The sequence below is a fragment of the Cydia splendana genome, chromosome 17 (assembly GCF_910591565.1).
Source record: "Cydia splendana chromosome 17, ilCydSple1.2, whole genome shotgun sequence".
In the NCBI taxonomy this organism is placed as follows: Eukaryota; Metazoa; Arthropoda; class Insecta; order Lepidoptera; family Tortricidae; genus Cydia; species Cydia splendana.
Window position 1 is genome coordinate 5,167,354 of NC_085976.1, and position 23,703 is coordinate 5,191,056.

At 38.3% G+C, this 23,703-nt stretch overlaps 1 protein-coding gene and 1 long non-coding RNA gene across 2 annotated transcripts in view; one reads left to right on the forward strand and one right to left on the reverse strand.

The window, feature by feature from the left end:
- The window catches only part of LOC134798730 (ubiquitin-like modifier-activating enzyme ATG7), a 441,738-nt gene that overhangs the window by 178,396 nt on the left and 239,639 nt on the right, over nt 1-23,703 (reverse strand). The gene's annotated exons all lie outside the window — the stretch shown is intronic.
- Nucleotides 14,152-23,703, forward strand: part of LOC134798737 (uncharacterized) — a 432,480-nt gene continuing 422,928 nt past the window's right edge. The window contains exon 1 of the long non-coding RNA XR_010145257.1: nt 14,152-14,255. This is a non-coding gene — a long non-coding RNA (uncharacterized LOC134798737). The remainder of the gene's footprint in view (nt 14,256-23,703) is intronic.

Here is a 23,703-nt window from a genome sequence, read left to right on the forward strand (position 1 = left end):
TTTTAACACATGTTTTTTCTTAACACAAGTGTCAAACTTAAAAGGAGGATTGGAGATTTTGGAAAAAAACTTTAACAAATAAACGAATTTAGATTTTTCTTAACATTATATAAGTGCATGAACTATATTAATAAAGTTTAAAAAAATTCAAACATGTGACACTTATGGTCGGGTTTCAAAAACTTCGAGAAACATTTTTAGCACTTTGAAAGTGTTTTCAGCAGCCTGGAACATTTTTTCAGGCCATTTACCTAATAGGAAGCTCGACCAAGTACTAGAATATCGGATTTTCACCCTGGGCGTCACTGTTTTCAATAGCCTGAAGCCTAGAGAGGGCAAATGACTCTCACCAAACATTATCCCGTCGTAGCTACAGCTAGTCACTTCTTGTTCAAATTTTTACAAGCTCTAAAACGAAGGTTTTTATTTCATTATGATTTGAATTGCCTGTTTTCTATCAAATAAGTAGGTATTCCTTACCTTTCCTAACCTATATACTTTTCTACCGTTGCGTTTATAGGCTGTTGCATAAGTACCTACAAGTAGGTACCTAATAAACTGGGAGCGGCATTTGAACATAGTGTCTTGCTTAGCTTTGACGCCACTAGGGCTGATTTAGACGGCGCGCGAACTCGCATGCGATTTTAGTTACATTGCGGACTGTTGGTCAAGTTCAAAACCGACCGATCAAAACCCGCAATGTAAAGAAACTCGCATGCGAGTTCTCGCATCGTCTAAATGAGCCATTATTAATCTACTGTATATGAAATGAATTATTTTAAAAACACTGAAAGCGCAAAACATGCTAGGCTTTGTTTTGATATTTTTGCTTTTTATAGAATTTTATAACTACTGGGATTCTCAATTTGTAAAATTCAGTTTTGCAGGAAACTTGCCTATTATTGAAGCTGATAAAAAATGCAACTTAATGGTAATAATAATAATGCTATTCGGTACTCAGCTACTCTTAGCTCAGTTTAATATGAACTCTCAAAGTTAAAAACATTGCACATATTAAATCAGTTTTCGATTGAAAACCTGTACGGCTACCATCAGTTTGTCACTGACATAAACGCCGTCGAGAACGTAATTTACTTTCTATACATCTCGCTCGCACTCGCATATTAGTGCAAACGGGATGTATAGAAACACACGACGACGACGTTCTCGACGGCGTTTATGTCAGTGACAAACTGATGGTAGCCGTACTGAAGTAAAACAAAAAGAAAAAGTATTCACACGGCAAATAAGCCTAATACTAATTTACTTTGAAACTGAAAGTTTGTTTGATTTAGTTTCTCGCCCAAACTACGAGTATGGCTCATCCCTTTGAAATTTGGCATGAGTGATCGGATTAAATCCGTACCCATACGCATAATAATGTCGATATAACTTAATCAGTTAGTAGTAGTCGGGTATTTGAGATTTTATGATTTAGTTTAATTGTGACTGTGACATTGACTAATGAATAGAATCATGAATACAGGCGTTACTTTGCGGAAATCCATATTAATGAATACCAAAATATTACCTACTTTCCAAATCCGCGAAAAGATAACGTGCTAGTCAATCAGTGGTAACCCGTTATTTTAGCGTATTTTTTTACCCGACTACGGCAACGCAAAAGGAGGGTTATGATTTTGACCGGTATGTTTGTGGGTATGTATGTATGTTCATGTTCCCTCATAACTTCTAAAGTACTCATTGAAATTTGACAAACGACATGTCATTCGAATCGTCTTAATCGTCCGCTGGTTACAGGATATATGACGTCACAAAAAAATGAACACGGCGCCCTCTAGAGGTCATAAAGTCACGAACCAAAAAAATAAAAATAAGTAATGATGACGTGTTGTATATCATTTGAAAGAGCTCAATTAGCACATTTCAAATATATACATATTGTTAGCTTTTGCAAACGGCTTTGCTTGCATGCACCCGATAAAACATTAATTTATCTGGTAGGTAATTCGAACTACGAATCTACAATCGCTCTGGATTCTATCTATCCGCGTGTTACGCGACTACGGCGATACATGAAGGATTTTTCAAAAGAAATTTGTTTGGCCGCTATATACATGGTGTTTTTTAATGACCTGCAATATTTTATAACGTGAATAGATATAGAAGTCCAGATCAGCAAATTATTTTTCGAGATCGGGTTGGTCCCATGGTAAAAGTTGCTTAGTAATCTTAGTATATTCACCTCGTTAAAATTCGCAGTGGTCAGGCGAAGCATACTTAAACGTACCTATGTGACGCACCGGACTCGGTCCTAACGGCGACACTAACGGCTCGGCCACGACATCGAGCGACTTGCGTCGGCGGCAGCGATAACCATAGGTTGGAGCGTGACACAGCGATCGGACCTTTCGCTCCAACCTATGGTTATCGCTGCCGCCGACGCAAGTCGCTCGATGTCGTGGCCGAGCCGTAAAAGGGTCAGGCGTAGCCCGATATACGTGGCGCGCTGTACGCGGTCCAAAGCCGGGCGCCTTCGGCACCCTCATACTAAAAGAGTCGGGCGTAACCCAACGTACGAGGCCTGATGTACGCGTTCCAAAGCCGGGCGCCTTCGGCGCCCTCATACTAAAACAGTCGGGCGTAGCCCGACGTACGAAGCACGATGTACGCGTTCCAAAGCTGGGCGCCTTCGGCGCCCTCATACTAAAAGAGTCGGGCGTAGCCCGACGTACGAAGCACGATGTACGCGTTCCAAAGCCGGGCGCCTTCGGCGCCCTCATACTAAAAGAGTCTGGCGTAGCCCGACGTACGAGGCACGATGTACGCGTTCTAAAGCCGGGCGCCTTCGGCGCCCTCATACTAATAGAGTCGGGCGTAGACCGACGTACGAGGCTCGCTGTACGCGTTCCAAAGCCAGGCGCCGAACGCGCCTTCATGCCAAAGGTTGTCGGGCGTAGCCCGATATATGCGACGCTCTGCGTGCATTTCTGTACTGAGGACGCCCTCGCAAAAGTAATATAAAGTGACTTCAAATATTATTGTAAGTAACGAAATCCTGACCCCAAAATTAATTAAATAAAAAATAAGTTCAAAAACTAAAACCCGGCTACTGCAAATAGCGCTCTAAAAAGTATGAAACATGATAGAATTCTTATCTGAAATTATCATATAGGAAAATTATAAGAGTTATACCACGATTATAAACTTTAAGGTAAAGTGGCATACGTCCACGGCGATCCTTTGAATATCTCTGTAAATGAATGACGAACAAAGCAAAATCCTATAAAAAAATGATAACTCTTCTAATTTTCCTATATGATAATTTCAGATAAGAATTCTATCATGTTTCATACTTTTTAGAGCGCTATTTGCAGTAGCCGGGTTTTAGTTTTTGAACTTATTTTTTGTATTAATTATTGTGACATTGACTATATAATAGAATACAGCAATTCTGTAAAACACTGAAATAATTGTTACACTAAAAGCTACAAAAATGTTTGTGAGCCATTAGGTAATTGCGATAAATTATGTAAGCGACATTCTCATAGAATTAAGAATTAAGTGTTTTTTGAAGTCGATTTAAATAGTCCAAAATTTACCTGACTTTTTTAGGCAACTACAAACATGAACCCTGAAAAAATCAAACGCCTTTTTTGAGCAGGTGTTTAAAAATGGAACCTTTTGTACTTTAAAAAAAGGAGGAGGTTCTCAATTGAGAACGGAACCTTTAAATTACTCGAAGACGCCTGGACCGATGTGCAATATTCTTTTTTTTAACTACGAGTAGTCTCTAGGTTTTCAAATAAGATTTTCTTACCAAGTAAATATTTTTGAGAAATCATTTTTTCATTTGTATTGGGCCGTTCGCCCAGTAATATGATTATTAATTTTTGACTTTAATAGTAAATCATTTATATTAAACTTCCATTGTAAACAAATATACGTATAAGTGCCACGGAGGCTTATTTCATAATATTAGTATAGTTTTTTGCATCTTGTTTTCATGTTGCGTTAGTCCAACATGCAGTTTTTTTCGAAACGGTAAACCATCAAACTCGTATTATTAATTAGATTGCTAAAAATCATGCTCCTTCTTTTTTGCTCTGCCGTAGTCGTTACAATGAGGTCAAGATAAGCACAGCAGCGAGCGGCCAGTTGAGCCAGCAGTAATGTATATTCAGCTCATGAACTTGCCACTTTGTGCTCTTTAATAATATTGGACATTTGCTCTTTTATTCCGGTAAGCCAATATTCAGCGAGCTATTAAAGTTTTATGACGGCATCAAGTGAACACAAGTAGTTGGCACAGCTTGCCAGGCGCCTACGGTTCATTTTGAACGTAACTGGCTTTAAAAAAATTCTTCCTCGCTTTATCTCGGCTTTTTGCCACGGCTCATTTGGGAGCCTGATGGGGTTCGCTTGGGAACTAATCCCAAGAATTGGCGTAGGCACTAGTTTTTACGAAAGCGAAGAACACAGAGGGGAAACTAGACCTTATTGGGATTAGTCCGGTTTCCTCCTTCACCGAAAAGCGACTAGTAAATATCAAATGATATTTCGTACATAAGTTCCGAAAAACATTGGTTTAGTAGGAGCCGGTGTTTGAACCTGCGACCTCCGGATTGAAAGTCGCACGCTTTTACCACTAGGCCACCAGCGCTTAGTAACTGGCTTTTTAATATACGTATAAATAGTTCATTTGGTACTCAGAAGAGCCGAGTAATGTCTAAAATATTTTTTGAAACTTTCATATTGATTGTCACTGTGACAAGGTACGAAATAGCTTATAAATTAACTGGTCAGTAACAACCTTGTAGGTACTAGATTTAGATCTCTTTGTCTGGGAAGAGAAGAGTCTTTTTTTGCAAAATATAAACACCCACTTAATTTGAAAATAGAGACCCTAAATATGATATAGGAAATTCTCTTTGTTAAGTAGATGTCTTCATTTCTATATTTAAAACAAGACAGTACACATCGACTTTATAGGGCTTCACCATTGAAACCTAACTTTTATAAATGTTTTCAACAATTCTCTTTGTATGTTCTTTTCAATGAATCTACTGACACATACAAAAGAATGAGGGCAGCGAGTTCAACTGTTTTACAATATCCCCAGCGATACATTATTTTCTTTCTTGAACAATTGCTCTGCAGCAAACAACATACTTTGCCAATTAAAACTAGCTCAATCCAGTTTCCGTGAGTTTGCACACCACACGGTGGCGTTGTCGGCCGCGACTGTTGACTTTCAATTTAGTTTAACTTGCCAATCGTCTGAACATGATATCCGGGAGAAACAAACGAAATAATCTAAATCGATAAAAGGTTAATAGAAAGAGTTTTCTATTCTGCAGCGGTATCATGGTCGCGTTTTTATCACCTGTCATGTCACGCGTCACTTTTGCACTCTTACATACTTGTTAGAACGTGACAGGCATGCATGATGACAAATGATAAAGAGCCGGCCATGCCCCTTCTGTACGGATATGATGGTCATTTTTGTCTACGTGACAGCGTGATAAAACGGTGTCCGTCACTTTCTATTCCGCGGAGTTAAAAAGTGACAGTTATTTTATCACGTGGACAAAGCGATCTATAACACGCCTGCTATACAAATTGTACAATATATTTCACGGCAGCTTCCTCTAAGTTACAAAAACGTATGGAATGTTCGTAACTCAACAGAAAATTACAAAAATGTTTCGTCCAAAATTGGAATTTCGTCTTTATTTATCTAGAATGAGGAGTTCTTCAAAGTTACCAAGTTTCATCTAAATCTGACGGAAAAAAAATTCGACAACAAAGCAAAAATTGGTCCGCCTACTAGGAAAAAATATATGTGTCAAAAGGACCGAAAAACTGTTGGAAAACGCCACCGTCACCGAATCGTCAAATCCGATAAACAAATTTAGGGGCGCCCGATAGTTGCAAAGCAATATTCGCAATGTGGCATGAAATATGACGTGCAACTTCGCGACCCGTTGTAACCAGCTTACGAGTAAGATTAATGTGGCTTGAGGTGTACGATTTCTGACAAACAACATACGGTTTTGTACCTTGTTCCGTCGTGATAAGGCGATAAACGTGTACATATCATGTCGATGACTGTTCTAGCTCCAGCATTCCAGCAACCTTTAACTGAAAAAATAAAATAATAGTAAAAAGCTTTTATATCATATAAATTGTGTAATGACGTTAAAACTGGATAGTAAAAATTTTAAAAGAAAATTTTATTTTATTCTTTTTAGCGCATTTAAAAGCTTGTTTTTAAAAAAGATTAAGATTAAGATTAAAAGATTATTAAAAAAATAATATTATTTTATTTTTTTCTTTTTAATTATCGCTGGACTGGTTTCTCAGTCTGTTCATCTCATTCAACGCATCATTGTTGCAAGGCAAATAGGCATATTAGTTACAATGCGCCATTACCATTCAATAGATTTACTAAAAACTTCATCTTTCGTTTTAATAAAATAACTAAATCTTTTACGCGAAAAATCATCTATAAAAAGTAGCACATATCTCTAACCACCGTACGATGCTTGCGGCATAGGCCCGCAAACGTCAGTATGTAGGTATGAGCCCTAAGACTTCAGTCGCTCTCGTAAACTATTTCTTTGGAAACGGTAACTTAGGTAACTTAAATTTTACTTTTTCTAGACGACAAAATCAAATTGCCAATATCATCCACATGTAATATACAATTTCATAAGCGCTTATTACATCCTACACGGTCGCCCAGTACTTTTTGTAAGGAAGCCAATTGGCTTTCCTACATAATGTTGGGTCAGCGAGACAATGTCCTTGAATTTATTTTTGCGTCCAGGTCACACAATTGAGCGAAAAACTATCCCGTCTGGACACCTACTGGCGGTAATGACGTTGCTCCGTACATAAACATGCGTATAATTTGCTCTCCTAAGTGCTCATCAAGACGAGTGAGATGACCAAAACAGCGTGTGCCTATGTTGCAACAAACCTGAGTTCCACTAAATACTGCCAGGGTTCAGCATCAGCTCTTATCTTGGGTATCTCCCAAGTGCTCAACAAGATGAGTCGGATGACCAAAACAGCGTCTGCTTATGTTGCACCAAACCTGAGTCCCACTAGGTACAGCCAGGGTTCGTCATCAGCTCTATCTTGGGTAGTGCTCTCCCAAGTGCTCATCAAGACGTGTCGAATGACTAAAACAGCGTGTGCCTATGTTGCACCAAACCTGAGTTCCACTAGGTACAGCCAGGGCTCAGCATTAGCTCTATCTTGGGTACTACTTTCCAAAGAACTCATCAAGAAGTTGGATGACCAAAACATCATGTGCCTCTGTTGTATAAAGCCCGAGCTCCACTAGGTACTACGGGTTCATTTGACAGGCTTTCCGTCACGTCGCTTCGCCACCATCAGGGAACCACTGCTCGTGTCCGTTCCGTTAGCCCGGCGCTAATGTTATTGTAATAACTTTTGCTTTATAAAAAAATATTTTTTATTTAATAGCTATTCTATTCAGGTTGCAGACCAATGCTATTGACGCCTGTCTGTCTTATCAAACATACTGACTCAATCATCAGACCCTGGATGCCATCTATGACCAAAAACTCATCAAGACGAAGCAATCGAGCGCAAGCCTGATTAAGTTTGGTTCCGTGGTGGACATCTTCTGCCTTCATCATAGAACTCTGGATGCCATAATCAGATCTTGACTACCATTGAAGACTACTACTACTACCGCTGACCACCTTCTGACTCCATCATCAGATCCTGAATATAATGTAGAATCAAAATACTCATTGAAACCAATTACACAAGCCCAAACTTGAGAGGGTTACGTCATTTTACTACAGAGTTTACATAGCCACCTTCCAGCTGCATCATCAGATCAGCTTCATGTCATAATAATATTGTGTCCAATATTGTCACCTTCTATTCATCGGTAACCTGAAAATTCAATTACATATTTTGATACTAGTTTTTATCGTTGACTGTACTTTTTTTCCAGAGTCAAGTAATACCTACTCAACGAGACAATTCTAACAACCCTAAACACAATTACGTTGTGTTATTTTATCACCGAGAATTATTTTGATACTAGTTTTTATGGTTGACTGTACTTTTTTCCAGAGTCAGCTCGTACTCAACGAGACAATTCTAACAACCCTAACACAATTACGTTGTGTTATTTTATCACCGAGAATTATTTTGATACTAGTTTTTATGGTTGACTGTACTTTTTTTCTACAGTCAGCTAGTACTCAACGAGACAATTCTAACAACCCTAAACACAATTACGTTGTGGTATTTTATCACCGAGAATTCTTTTGATACTAGTTTTTATGGTTGACTGTACTTTTTTTCCACAGTCAGCTAGTACTCAACGAGAAAATTCTAGCAACCCTAAACACAATTACGTTGTGTTATTTTATCACCGAGAATTATTTTGATACTAGTTTTTATGGTTGACTGTACTTTTTTTCCACAGTCAGCTAGTACTCAACGAGACAATTCTAACAACCCTAAACACAATTCCGTTGTGTTATTTTATCACCGAGTTCCTATGGCCACCTCCTGTCTCCATCATCAGATCAGCTCGATGGTACCATAATATTGCATTGTCATCCGACTTACATACGTATGCAAAATTTCAGCTGCATTGGAAGTCGGAAAGTGGGTCAAATTTAGCTTGCAAGATTTGACCCGTACAAACATAGTTAAGTACATATTTACATCTGGGGGCACGGCCGTGCCCCCGCCAAGACGAGACAAAGGGCAAAAGGCAGTGCATATCTTTTCTCGGCACGTTTCGTCGTATTTTCGAACCCTCGTAGTTTCGGCTTGGATGATGCCAGAGGGCTGAAATTTTTAGTATACCATGGCGTTAGTAAACTTATCAAAAACACCAAGTTTTATTAGGCTACCTATTATACTTAAAATGTTATAGATTCTTTAATTTTCACTGTCCGAACCCTATGAAATTCGTGTCATAGAAAATACAGACTACTTCCTGAAGACCTAGAAGGCTGAAATTGTTAAATCTGGCGTAAAGGAAACTATGATGAGTCCATATGAAGAGTATATTGTCGAGGATTAGGCACTGATACAAATTTAGTCTGGTTAGCAGCAAGGTCGAAACGAATGTGACGGCATCACGCACGCGAACAAAAGCTGTATATTTATTCAAACATTTAAACTTGTTCCACGTGCGTTTATGCAGTTACCTATAAAACAAGATTCTTTAAGTTTACGAAGACACTTTCCAACACTGGCCCTTAAACCAAAGCAATCTTGTTTAAACACACAAACACAAAACTTAAATAGTGACTTACACTTCACTATAACATTAAATTAACAAAAACATATGAACTGAACTTTCGCTACACCTTATTAACAAAGTTCAGTTATTCACATTATGAATTGTTATTCAATAAATGTTTATAAAATAAACAAGTCTTTTAATTTCATGTAATCACTATCATGTTTGACTAAACCAACAAATAACCATGATGGTAATTACATTAAGAACACAATTATTACATAGAATACATAGTCAAATGTATTTACCTATGACAGTAATGTGAGCTGTCTCACAAACTTACTGTGTTTAACTTTACACAACGCTTTCGTCAGTATATCTGCCAACATATCATTAGTATTTAGATACTCAATAGTAATCTTATTACTATTTACAAGTTCTCTAATAAAATGATGCCGTATATCGATATGTTTGGTCCTAGCATGATGTAAAGAGCTCCTACACAATTTTAGCGCTGACTGATTGTCATTGAAAATTGTCGGTACAATTTCTTTATTTATAATTTCTTTCAGAAATGTACTAATAAACAAACCCTCTTTACAAGAATTAGACAAAGAGTAGTATTCGGCTTCGGTAGAGCTAAGGCTAACTGTTTTTTGCTTGCGACTTTCCCAAGTAACTACTGACTCACCTATTTTAAAAACATAGCCCGTGTACGACCGGCGGTCTACGTCGTCACTGCCCCAGTCTGCATCCGCATATCCGGTGATGTCCAGCTGCTGCTTGCCTTTCTTAAAAGTCAAACGGAGATCCAAAGTACCTTTCAAGTAGCGCAGGACTCTTTTGGCTGCTTTCCAGTGGGTCTCTGTAAATGATTCATTAAATTGACTCAAGTAACTAACTGCGTATGCGATGTCTGGTCGGGTACAGATAGCAATATACATAAGAGAACCTACAAGACCTCTATAATCATAGGTATCATCTCTTTGATTGCCCCTAGGTAACTTAAGTCCAGTTTCCATGGGAGTAGGCGAACACTTACACTCTTCCATTTTATATTTCTTCAGCACCATCGCGATATAACTCGATTGATCGAGAGTAATTTTGTTTTCATCTCTACACAATCTCATACCTAACACCTGATGAGCTGGCCCTAGATCTGTCATATCAAATTCCTTCATTAATTTGACTTTGACATCTAGCTTATCACGTTCATCACCTGTCGAAAACAATATTATATCATCAACATACAGAGCAATAATCATAAACGACCCCTTCAGTCGCTGAAAATAAACACAAGGCTCAGATGATGACTTATTGAACTTCAACTTACTGCATAGAACATGATCTATCTTCTCGTACCATGCCTTTGAGGCTTGTTTCAACCCGTAAATAGCTTTATTTAATTTGTAGACCTTACTTTCTTGACCTTTAACTATAAAGCCTTCCGGTTGTTCCATGAACACAGTTTCCTTCAAGTCACCGTTGAGAAATGCTGTTTTTACATCAAGATGTTCAATCTTCATACCGTACTCAACCGCTAAGGCTAACAAAGTACGTATAGTGGAATATCTGACAACCGGTGAATACGTCTCCTCATAGTCTATTCCATATTGCTGCGTGAAGCCTTTAGCTACCAGGCGTGCCCTATATTTGAGTAGTTCACCGTTCAATCCACGTTTCACTTTGAACACCCACTTGCATTTGACAGGTTTTTGTGACTCTCGTCGATCTGTCAGTGTCCAACACTCGTTCTTAATAAATGAGTTGTACTCACAAGACATTGCTTCCCTCCAATTGTCAGCATCTGGACCACTCAGTGCTTCTCGTACAGTCCGTGGAGCATCTGGATCGCACGTGCCCGCTAGGAATCCAAAATGTGGTGAACCCGATGAACTGTCATATTCCGAAGTATCCGTACTCTCCTCCTCTGGAATATAAGTTGCATCGGCCGGCTCATCACATTCACTAGAGCTAGACGAACCATTTATTGTGATCGTACTCGTTCGATCGCTCGTACTCTGAGAATTTTGTGTCAAATTGGCATCATCAGACGTACCGCTCACTACCGATATCTCTGGTTGTACAGAGGTTGGGTTCGACAATTCGATTACAACATTTTTATTTCCATTATTTTCAATTTGTGGAAATATTTCAATTGACTCAATGACATTGTCAATGTCATCACTTGATACTTTTTTAATGAACGTATTTTCTAAGAAGGTTACATCTCTGGCTTTGATGCATTTTGTTGGTTGTTCCGGGTCCAAGAGTCTATAACCCTTTGTATGCTCACAATACCCAACAAAAATGTACTTTTTGCATTTCGGATCTAATTTCGAACGCTTCAAAGTCATCGCATAAGCCACAGAACCAAAGATACGTAAATGACTTAGAGATACCTTTTTGCCACTCCACTTTTCCTCAGGAGTGCTCCCCAGTACAGCTTTCGTAGGACAGCGGTTTTTGACGTAGACGGCCGTGTTAACAGCCTCCGCCCAGAATTCGTTCCTTAGGCCCGCATCTTGCAGCATGCATCTTGCAGCCTGCATCACGGTCCTGTTCGCGCGTTCTGCGACCCCGTTCTGAGCAGCGGAGCCAGGAACAGTGGTTTGATGCACGATGCCATTGCTCTTGAGATACGCCTGAAAAGCAGAACTGGTGTATTCTCCTCCGTTGTCGCTACGTAGCGATTTTATCTTTTTACCTGTCTGGTTCTCCACTAAAGCCTTAAATTCTTTGAACCTATCAAATACTTCACCTTTCTTAGTTAAAAAGTACACAAACGTCTTTCTAGAATAGTCATCTATGAAAAGCAAGAAATACCTTGCACCGCTGAATGAGGGAGATGGTAGCGGCCCACAGACGTCTGTATGTACTAAACCCAGGACCTCTTTAGCCCTGTTGTGAGATTTCTTAGGAAAGGGGACCCTACTTGCCTTACCTTGTACACACGCTACACACGTTTCAAAATCTCTACTATCATATGATATACCAGAAGCCATACCTTTTTTCAAAAGTTCCATGCTTCTTCTGTTGAGATGCGATAGACGACGATGCCAAACCTTCTCTGAAGCTACAGATGCAGTTCCGTCGCTAGTAACCGCACGCTTCTCCTCCACTGCTGCATTGGCCATCTGTTTGTTCTGTAAAGGAACATTAGAACACGCCCCCACAGTGTCAAGGACATAAACATCATTTTTCAAAGTAGCTGTCGCTGCAATAACCCCATTATCTAATATTTCGCAACTATCGGATTCGAATACTATCTTAAAGCCTTTCTTTGCCATGGCGCTTACCGACAATAAGTTAGCTACTAAATTAGGTACATAATACACATCACTTATAGTCTTTACAGTGCCATTACGTTGTTCCACTTGAACATTACCTCGTCCGGCCGTAAATAGTTTGTCTCCGTTAGCTACAGTCACTTGCAACGATTTCTCTGACTTCATGTCACTCATCATGTTCACATCTCGACAAAGATGACTCGCCGATCCACTGTCCACGTACCAAAGATCACTTTCCACGTTCACTGACAGCGCCGTGAGTAGAGCCTTTGCCGACGACGTTTCTTTGCTACTTTTCTTTTTGTTCAACATCGGACAATCTTTCTTGAAATGTCCGGTCCTCTTACATACATAACACCTGGGCAGCTTTCTCGCGGCCGCCAGAGCCGTAACTCCGTCTCCGTCGCGCTTGCTGTCCTCACGTCGCATCCTCTCCTGTAGCAGCTTCGCCGATACAACTTCGCTAGATAATTTGGCAGTTGACGAGTTCTCAATAGCCATGATTAGCGGGTCGTAGTCCTCAGGAAGTCCGCTCAGCATGATGACCGCAACAAAGTCATCCTCCAACCCAGCACCAATATCCTGAAGTTGTTGTGCGACATCCGTGATTTTGTTTATGTATTTCTCCATACTCTGACAATCCGTTAACTTTGTGCTAAACAAAGTTCGCAACAGGCCTAGTCTCCGACATAATCCCTTATCTTCATAAGCTTTCTGAAGACTCGTCCATGCTTTGTGTGCCGAGGTCACGTTCCTTATGTGTACGAAGGCCGTCGATTGCACGGACAATGCAATGCGTGCGAGCGCTTTCTGGCCCTTTTTCACATCTTCCGGTTTTTTATCGTCAACCTCTTTTTCCACAAAATCCCAAAGATCTTCATGAACTAGCACCATCTTCATCATAAATTTCCACGATGAATAGTTTTCCATTCCTTTTAGTTTTTCCATCACGAGTGGAGATGAGGAACTTGTACTGGACGCCATTACTGCCGGCAACCGTATTAACTATTTTCGCTTTTTACGCTCGAAATCCGTTTTGATTTTTATTGAAAACGCGCAGGCCCATGACCTGTTAAATCTGGCGTAAAGGAAACTATGATGAGTCCATATGAAGAGTATATTGTCGAGGATTAGGCACTGATACAAATTTAGTCTGGTTAGCAGCAAGGTCGAAACGAATGTGACGGCATCACGCACGCGAACAAAAGCTGTATATTTATTCAAACATTTAAACTTGTTCCACGTGCGTTTATGCAGTTACCTATAAAACAAGATTCTTTAAGTTTACGAAGACACTTTCCAACATGTAATGATAGGTCTGTATGCTAACACATATGGTGATGAGAAATCTGTAACTTTCGCCCTGCAACCCCTTGAAATGGGGGTACCTAAAATTTGCCGTAAACCTGAAAACATTGGTTCCTGAAGTACTAGAATCGTGAAATTTTGTGTGGGAGCAGTGATCGGAGTGCTAATAAAGAAAACACAATAAAAAAAACAAAAAAGTTTTCGAAGTTCAGATTTGAACCAGCTTCACGTAAACCAGCCAAGTAGCGCCCTCTATATTGGCACTGTTTCTTGTCGTAAACTTTTCAAAACCTTACTTCCTCTACAAAGCGAATTTGAAATAGAGGCGGATTGTCATAGTGAATTTACTGCCATCTTTTGACAGATGTTTAAAACTTTTAGAACGCCATTTAACTTTGATCCTTATTCTTTCACTGATATGTGTTAAATTTGTTAAATATCAAAAAGTGTCACCAAGATGATGATCGCTCGAAAAGAATACCTTGTACAGGAGAACAGCCGGAGACAAGAAAATATTTTTGCCGGACTGAAACGGTTACGCTTAGCTCGCACGTCGCACTCGCTTGGTCAATATAGAATAGTACAAATTTTAATTTTGAAAATAACCGGCCAAGTGCAAGTCGGACTCGCCGCGCTCGAAGGGTTCCGTACCATTACGCAAAAAAAGGTAAAAAATTACGTTTGTTGTATGGGAGCCCCACTTAAATATTTATTATATTCTGTTTTTAGTACCTATTTGTTGTTATAGCAGCAACAGAAATACATCATCTGTGAAAAAATTGAAAATTTCAACTGTCTATAGCTATCACGGTTCATGAAATACAGCCTGGTGACAGACAGACGGACGGACGGACGGACGGACAGACCGACAGACAGACAGACGGACAGACGGACAGACGGACAGCGGAGTCTTAGTAAGAAGGGTCCCGTTTTTACTATTTGGGTACGGAACCCTGAAAATGTCTAGAATGATATCGAAACCGCTACTTCTTTAGGCGCTGATCTAAATACAATGACTCCGTCATTTTGTAAATTTTCCATAAACTGACTCAAAAAACACGAGAACACAAAATTCATCGTGAATATTTTTTTTAAATTTCTAGAAACATACAATTTGTAATACCTACATACAATAGGGAGTATTGCTGCAATGTTCTGCCGCCAGAGTGCAGCACTAGTGCACCTACTAAACCATAAAGTAACTTATACATACTAGGCCTTAAACAGTTTTTTACAAGTTTTCACTATGACATTGATGCATCAAGGCGGTTTGTTTACAGGGGGCCTACCGTGAAATTTCGTTATATATGCCTCTCTATCGATCGAATAGGCAAGAGTGATAGAGAGGCAGAAACCGAATTTTCAACTGCCGTGTTTCATGGTAGGCCATGTGATTGAGTTAGTGACGCAGAGTTTTGCGTAATATTCCCTATTGTCGTTTCTCATATCGCTAAAGCACGCGGTACGAGCAAGGTACGAGGCATGCCGTGGTACGGGGACGGGCTAAAAAACTGAGACAACTATCACAAAATTATTGTCGTCCTTATCATTGCGTTCATGTATGGAGGTTCTAATACAGTAATTAAAGAGTTTTTTGTAAACTGTGACATGACAATTTCAAAAGTCATCAACACGTCGGGTTGTCAAAACAAACCAAAAAATTTGCAAAACTGGTATTAGATTTTCTTTAAAATGGCTTACGATATTCGAGAGTTGTTAATACACGTGGAACTGCAGCTCAAGGCTTAGGCTTTATCGGAAACACTTCCCAAATTGACGACATCCACCGGCTTTTCAGTGAGAATAGGCCAATCGCCCCTGGTCAGCCTGAAAGGGCATGCACGGGACCGTGCCAGTGCAAGTTGAGGAAAGGTTTCTCGAGCACTTTAGACAGGTACCAAACCAACGTCATTATTTTATTAAAATGTGGGGTTTGTATTGAAGTTTAATTTAGTTGGTAATAAAGTCGAATTTAAACTGTTGTGAGACATTTACTAACATTGAATAATTTTACGGTTTAGACTCACTTGTTTTAAGTCACTCGGCCGACATGTTTCGCGATGTGTAGTGGTAGTCAACTGTATAATTTATATAGGCCCTACATAGAGGGCGCTAGCAATACGTAACCTTTATAAAAACCTGAATGTTAAAATCTTTTAAAATTATTCCCGTTTATATGACCCTGTCCGTAGGTTCTATAAACGAATATGTCATTTCTAACTGGTATATCACCTCTTACAAAAATGAATGAAATCCCACCAAAAACATTTCATGTAAAGTGTTGCCAAGACTAGGCGCATAAAGCTTGTACACTAAAAAGTTATCAGATCCCGTAGTAGGTACCAAGACTTTTACTCTGTACCTAAGTCCTAACTTTATAAGCTCTAAATGTATAAAGCCAACGTCTTGGTCAAACAGTACGGCTTGGCCGTTTCGTTGCAGTCACATAAACACTCCCTGGGTGGACTTTTTGCACAAAGTAGTAACACAGGTCTTACAAATTCTGAAAGTGTTCATAAATATGGCAGCAACGAAACGGCCAAGCCGTACTGTTTGACCAAGACGTTGGCTTTATACATTTAGAGCTTATAAAGTTAGGACTTAGGTACAGAGTAAAAGTCTTGGTACCTACTACGGGATCTGATAACTTTTTAGTGTACAAGCTTTATGCGCCTAGTCTTGGCAACACTTTACATGAAATGTTTTTGGTGGGATACATAGGTACATTGCAAGTTAAATAAAAGCTTGTAAAATAGGAATTACTATGTATAAGCCTTGCATAATCTTGCTACCATTTTTTTAATCTTTAGTGTTTGTGAATGGTGTTTCCCTTGTGTACCCATCAAACCAACGTAATAACTTACGATGTTCGCGCACCTTGTGTGGCACGTTGTTGAATAATTCAATAATTTATTACCGATGGAGTCTGTTTAAACTTTATAATGTGTTTAGTTTATGTTTATTCGATTATAAAATTTTGCGGAATGGCGCTAAATTTGTCTTGACACACGAGCGCTCACGACTTCACGAGGGATTTACATAGTTATTATACTTAGACATGTCTAAACATTCTGAAACGGGTAAGTACTTGGGAAATATTATTTGAGCATCTTTTCGGCACAAATTTTACTATCTTCGTAGTTTATGATACCTTACAAAGTCTCGAGGGAGCCATTTATTTCTACATCAACTTTTCCAACTTCCTTGTGTTAAAAAGTTTTTGCGGCAACCATATTTAGTTTTGTTCAATCTTGAATCTTTGGGATGACGACTCTTTGAAAATGAGAAAATTCTCTTTAGTTTTATATTAAATTTTGCTTTTGTATAAATGAAACTGATCTTTTGTTTTTTTCGTTTTGTGTCAGTCGTTAGAAATGCATAAGTTGATATACTTATTTCTTGCAGTATGATTATGTTTATTTAATCAAGGCTTATTTCATAAAGCTTCAATAATTTTATGTTTTCCTAATCGATGTTTACAAAAACAAACTAAAACCCAATGAAATTCAAATGAATTCCTATTCAAATGAAACTTGTGAATACGTAAAATTTAATATCAATCAACATATTAAAACAATAGTGCTAATATTCACACCTAACTTCACTAAAACAAACAGTCATTAAACATCTTTCGCTCCGTGACCATTGATTTGCTGAATGTTGCTTTGTCACCATGGCTGAATTACGATCCCGTGTTCCTTGTCACCAACATAAATAAAGCGGTCAACTTCACCTGTATCACATTGGATTAGAGGTGGTTTTACTTAGACTGTAGGTATTGAAGCAAGCTGGTTCGCAAGACAGGGCGTGACGTTTACAAATGGCACGCAGATGGACACTGGGTTTGATCGTATACGACATAATTGATGGGCTGATGGGGTTGGGCGCTAGGAGGAATCTACTGTGTTATCTTCAGTTTCTTTTGACTGATTAACCGTGTCTATTCCTTAATGTATTTCATAAGTCTTGTTCTGGGCTGCAGGGTTTTTACCAGTTAATTAGCAGTAGGGGAGTATTTTATCGAGATTTTCAATGCCCACTGCATGGAGTGCTGAATTATTACGTACATGTTCACCTTTCGCTCGTATTTGACATCAACACAGGTGTGTGACAAAGCATTCATAAAGAAGACATCCTGTACTGCCAAGTGCCAACAGGTGACATGAAGGCTTTATTGCCCCTTATTTCATAATGACAAAATGTCTATTGGCTGTCGATACTAACAATGATCAATTTTATTTTCACCTCAGCAGCTCGAACAAGGGTACTTTGCTTCTTAAAAACAGTGAGCAAAATGCGATTTTGCTCACTGAGTCATTTTGTCTCACTCAGTGAGCAAAATCGCATTTTGCTCACTGACTGTGTCTCACTCAGTGAGCAAAATGCGATTTTGCTCACTGAGTGAGACAAAATGACATTCAAGTGACCTTTATAGTCATTTCAACATGCGGGGTCTAATACAAGTTCGATATACTTGGGTTCTATTATCTCTGTCCCTCTAGGTATGTTCTCACTGCTTAGGGTGAAAAATTTTGTGTACTACACGAGATCAAAGTTATTTACATCTCGTGCGCTTTTGAATCCCTTACTACGCTCAAGATTCTAAATTAGATTCACGAGCGTAGCGAGTATTAGTAGTATTATAGAATCTTTCGCTTGCACGGGACTCAAAATAAGCACTCGAAGAAATATCAAACTTTGATCTCTTGTTGTACAAATAACTATTCTGTATCAAGCAGAAACGTCTGCGAACGATGCTATAATATAAAGCTTAGAAATAAATTATAAGTGGAAAAAACCGTGGATTCTAGTGGTCGGTGCAAGTCCCACCCAAGACAGTAATATTTTTTCACTTTTAATTTATTTCTAAGTTTTAATGATCAATCTTGTAGGCGTTATTAGATTATTACACCTAAGTTGTACGGGCTGCTAGTGTCACATACATCAATAATATTCTGTTGGTTGCTTGTCATAAGTAATGATAACTCACAATATTGCCGAAAATAAGCACTTTATTGATACGAAAATACTAACTATTCAAGCGCGATATTATGAATGATAGTGCTAATGAGGACACGCGTGATAGGTTCTAATGATGAACGTTGTATTTTATTGCTTTACGCAATTGGGTATCGTCTTGGGTCGTCCCATTCGTTTTTCGACAAGTTCTTAAATAAGTCCTATTCTGCTTTCGTCACTCATTCTACATTGAAAGCCACCGAAGATTGTGGCGAATTTAAGAACTTGACGAAAAACGAATGGGACGACCCAAGACGATACCCGCAATTGTAAGTAATTTCGCTGAGATGGCAATGTGCGGTATGTAGACCGTAGATAAGTCTTATAATGATTACTGCACAAAGTTACCTAGGTACCTAGTTCACAAATAAATGGAGAAAACCGTTTTTCCACATAATATACAAAACAAAAAGCCAAAGGAGCGTATAGAAGTGTAAAGTGAAATAACATATTTATGGAAGCCTTATTTCACAGTAGAAAACCGAAACAATTTCAAATGCAGCGTTTCAAAGGCACTATATTCAATTTCTGTTGCAAATTGTGACAAGATTTTATATAAGCCGCCTCTAGGCGTGAATTTGCAAAATAGTAACGCAATAAAATAGATTGTCTCCGACCTATTCTTGGCGCCTGCCCAGCCACAGCTCGAGGGGGCAGGAGCACTATTCAGACCAAATGGCATTTCTTAATACTCGTATCACTCGTATCACCGTATATGGCAAAAGGAACTCTTTTCCTAAGAAGTTTAGGTCGACTTTTCAAAATCATGACTACGCAGTATTACGATATGGCGCAGGAAAGTCGTTGCCGTGTACGTTCAAAGATAAATACAGATTATATGAAGATATTGAAGCTTCAGCATACGATTTGAACGTTTCGAGTGCAGTCGAACAATGCATTTATGACTTGGCTAAGGGTGTGCTCTTAATAAGGCCTTTACAAGTACATATATGTTAGTGTTGGATACTTAAGACTAACCTTTATGAAAATGTCTGTATACATATATATTTATATAAAAATACAATGATTCACACTCTGACAATATTAATATTCATCAGTAAGTCAGCAAAAAACTTGAATAGCAGTCCTGTGAGGTATTAAGTTACCAAGGTGTATTACAAGTATGAATTTTTGAGGCATTATTCTAAATAAAAAATAATTCTGTATACATTTTATTATAAATTATTTATAACAGCACAAAACCATTTTTTTTACATAATACAAACATAAATGTTTATGTTGGAATGATTTTCACTTTATTGTAATAAAAGGAACATGTGCATTAGCACAATACATTGGTAACTAACGGCACCGATTTCGGTTTCTGGTCTTTTCAGACACAGAACTTCTTGAGATGGCTTTCTTCTTGAGATTCGTTGATTAATCATAACTTTAGAGAAAAAGATATAAAGAACTTAAGATTTCATTTTCAGTACGCGGAACACGTAATATTATCACTTATTATAATGTCGCAGACAATCGTGAAACTGGGGAATCCTGTGTACAACGACCCACGGCAGATAAATCTCAGCGGTTTCCGTCGAGTGCTATAAGATTTATGTATTGTTTCGAGGTTTCGAGTACACAGAAAAAATCGAGGTTGACAAGGTCTGTGTAGTGGTAAAACATTTGGGGAGGTGATGTTCGTAATTTAAGTTTAGGTTGTCTTCGAGTACCTCACCTCCGAACTTAATAGTTAATTTATTACACTGGTAATCGAAAATGACAAATATTTTAACACTTTGAATAGGTATCTTTAATATTATTTACTTAACACAAGTAATTTAAACTAGTGGCACTGAGCTGATCTCGCGATCCTCAGTGCTCCGACATTTTGAAAAATTTCCAAAACTGAATCGAAGAAAAAAAAATCATACACCTTGTTATCGAACCTGCTTACAAAATTTCACGCTCGGTTGAGGAATGCGGCAGACATGTGAAAGCAATTATGCTCAAGCTGAAACGGAGACCTTCGCTTTAGCTCGGTCAATAAAGAAATATCCTTCAATCTTTACCATAACAAACGTGTCCGTACTTTAACCAGTACTAAAAATAACTGTACTTAAATATTAGTGTTCGGTTTATTTCAAGACTGCCCATTGAAAAATATTTGTATATCATTCGTGCTGAAACTTCGTACTCGCTCTTAAGAATGGCAAAGGTTTCTCATTACAATTCTCAAGAGCCTAGCTTTTCGCTCCGATCTTACTAAAGTCAGATTGAAATGCCATCAACGTTCGTCAGGTGTATTGTTAGGTTCAGGTGTCGGATAAAATTCGGAAAGGTTTGGAAATTGTTTCCATACTATGACATTTTATCGAAGCGGTGGATAAGAGATTACAATCTTACACATTTTTGACATATCGATAGTTCATCATCATCATCATCATTAGTTACAGTTGCCGCAACTACACAGGTTTTCGTTCGTAACTTTATAATAGCTATAATATCGAGAGTTGAAGTTTCCGCACATAACTAATTTCAATGAATACCTAAATATTATTAACAGTAAACTCTGGACAACACAAACGTGACAAGAATATTTTGTAATAAGGTAAACGTACTAGTGCTCGACATGCTAATGCCCAATAGATGACACCTTGCTGTCACCTCTATTGACAACGACTTAAGTTTCAAGATGACATGTACTGGGACCGCGTCGAGCACCAGTACGTTTACCTTATAATAAACTTTTAATATTCTCGGAATATACGATGCACTGAACCACTACACTTTGTGTTTAGTATAAATATTTTGCTGTAGAGCTAAGTGTAATTCTGCACGTTGTTTTAGTGCTAGCTACAGTCATCGCGGCATTATTTTGGTCATGGAATATACATACATATAAAACGAATATATAAAATATTATTTTATTTGATCCTTTCTAGTAATATATTATATAAATTATATTATAATAACTATTTTGGATTTCACGGGCATATAAATTCCGGTCTTTTTATAGGCTTGCGTGGGGATATAGATCCAACACTGTACCCTCCCCAAATATATATATATATATAAATACCCCCTTAATAAACACATATAATAAACCCCCCCTTAATAATTACCCCTATAATTTGGCCTTGTCGTGATCGTCTAGTTAGCAGTTAGGACCCCCTCGAAGTGGACCGCGGAAACCTAGGTTCTTTAATGAGTAAAGCTAAATTTTGGACTCGGTTTTTAGATATTATTACCTACCTAGATTTTAATTAAAGAATATTTAATATACTAAAATAATTTATGACGTAGCTAAGAAATAGAATGAAACCGTTTTATTTAATTATAAGATTAGGAAATACTACGAGTTTTATGGCGTAATGTAAGTGTCATTAAAAGAACCAAAACAAGAATGATATTGAAGATATGCAGCGTATATATGATAAATAATATAAATATAAAAAATATTTGTTGATAAAATCCTGCTACGCCTATTAAGTCCCCGGGATAACATAGAAGTAGCACTCCTGGGGTAAGCTCATTTACTCCCTAGGATTTTAAGGATAATTACAGTTAACTATCAACTTCTAAGCGATGTGTGACTTATTCACACGTGCTACTCCGTATGCCCGATGCAAGTCTGGGAACTCTTAGTCCGATTACAAAATCAATCGAAACACCTAGCCTACCATTTTAGCCGGAAGGGCTATGACCAACACTTCGTAACATAAGCGCACCTAGATGATGATGAAAAGAAGTGTCAAAGTATCCATCAGTCATCAAAATTACTAATCTTTTTTACATTCAAAAGCTAAGGATACGAATCCTTTAATCCCATTTCCCAGAACTAAGAGTATAAACAGTAAATCAGATTTTTAGAGGTATAAACGAAGTACTAAGTTTATTTGTTAAAAATTAAGCTTTATAAGACTAAGAATATCAAGACGAGTAGATATATTTAGCTCGAAACATCCTTTGGATTACTTCTGCCTGCCAAAGGGTAAAACAATCCTTTCTTCGATTTTCTATCTCAGTAAAGTCTGTGTTCCTAAACCCAGCTTGATATTAAATAATTTGTTTTGTAAATACCTTAGAAACCTGATTACAATACCCAGTACTTCATTTCTACTCCAGAAGACCAGAATTGTGATAGATAAAATTGAAATATTACCTTTTTACCCAGATAAATTAAAATATTAGGAGATTTAGACGATTAACCACCTTACCGCATGACTTAAAATAATGATACCATATTTGAGGTCCTTAAAAGGAGAAATATATACCAACCTAACAGAAACCCCATATATATAGTGTGTGATTCTACCCTATACCTAAACGTAGGCCCTAATCTAGTATATTCAAAGCATAGTTCGTTCTTACCATCGACCTAATGCTTTGTAATATACACAAGTGTTGTCCCTACGAGAAGCTGTAATAGTTCGGCAGGCGAAACCGATAAAGCAACCTACAGGCCGGTGTGATTGTGTCCCCCCATGGCGATTTGCACAAAGGCAGGGTGGCAACATGGGTAACACAGGTCCCTATTGTGTCTATGAATGGTATAAATAAATATATTTAATATACAAGGTCTCCAAATACTGTAGGTTTCAAATGAGCAGAGATTACTCTCAATGGCGCGCACGTGACGCCCTCATTCTAGTCTATCAGTTGGGCATTGGAGGCCAGGAAGGGAGAGATATTTCACTATCTGTGTTGGTATAAAGATAGTGCCAAGTCAACCCTTATCTTGGTAACAAAACGACTCCTAACCGTTCTCCTTTAACACCGCAAGGTGGGAAGCGCTTAGTCGGACAAACTGTCAGTCCAAACAATGATCTGGCTTTAAAATTAGCAAAAAGGTACCTTAGAAAGGTATGAGAATATCTAAGTTTACTTTTACAAAAAGAACCCCACGCAAAATAAAACAAAATTATGAAA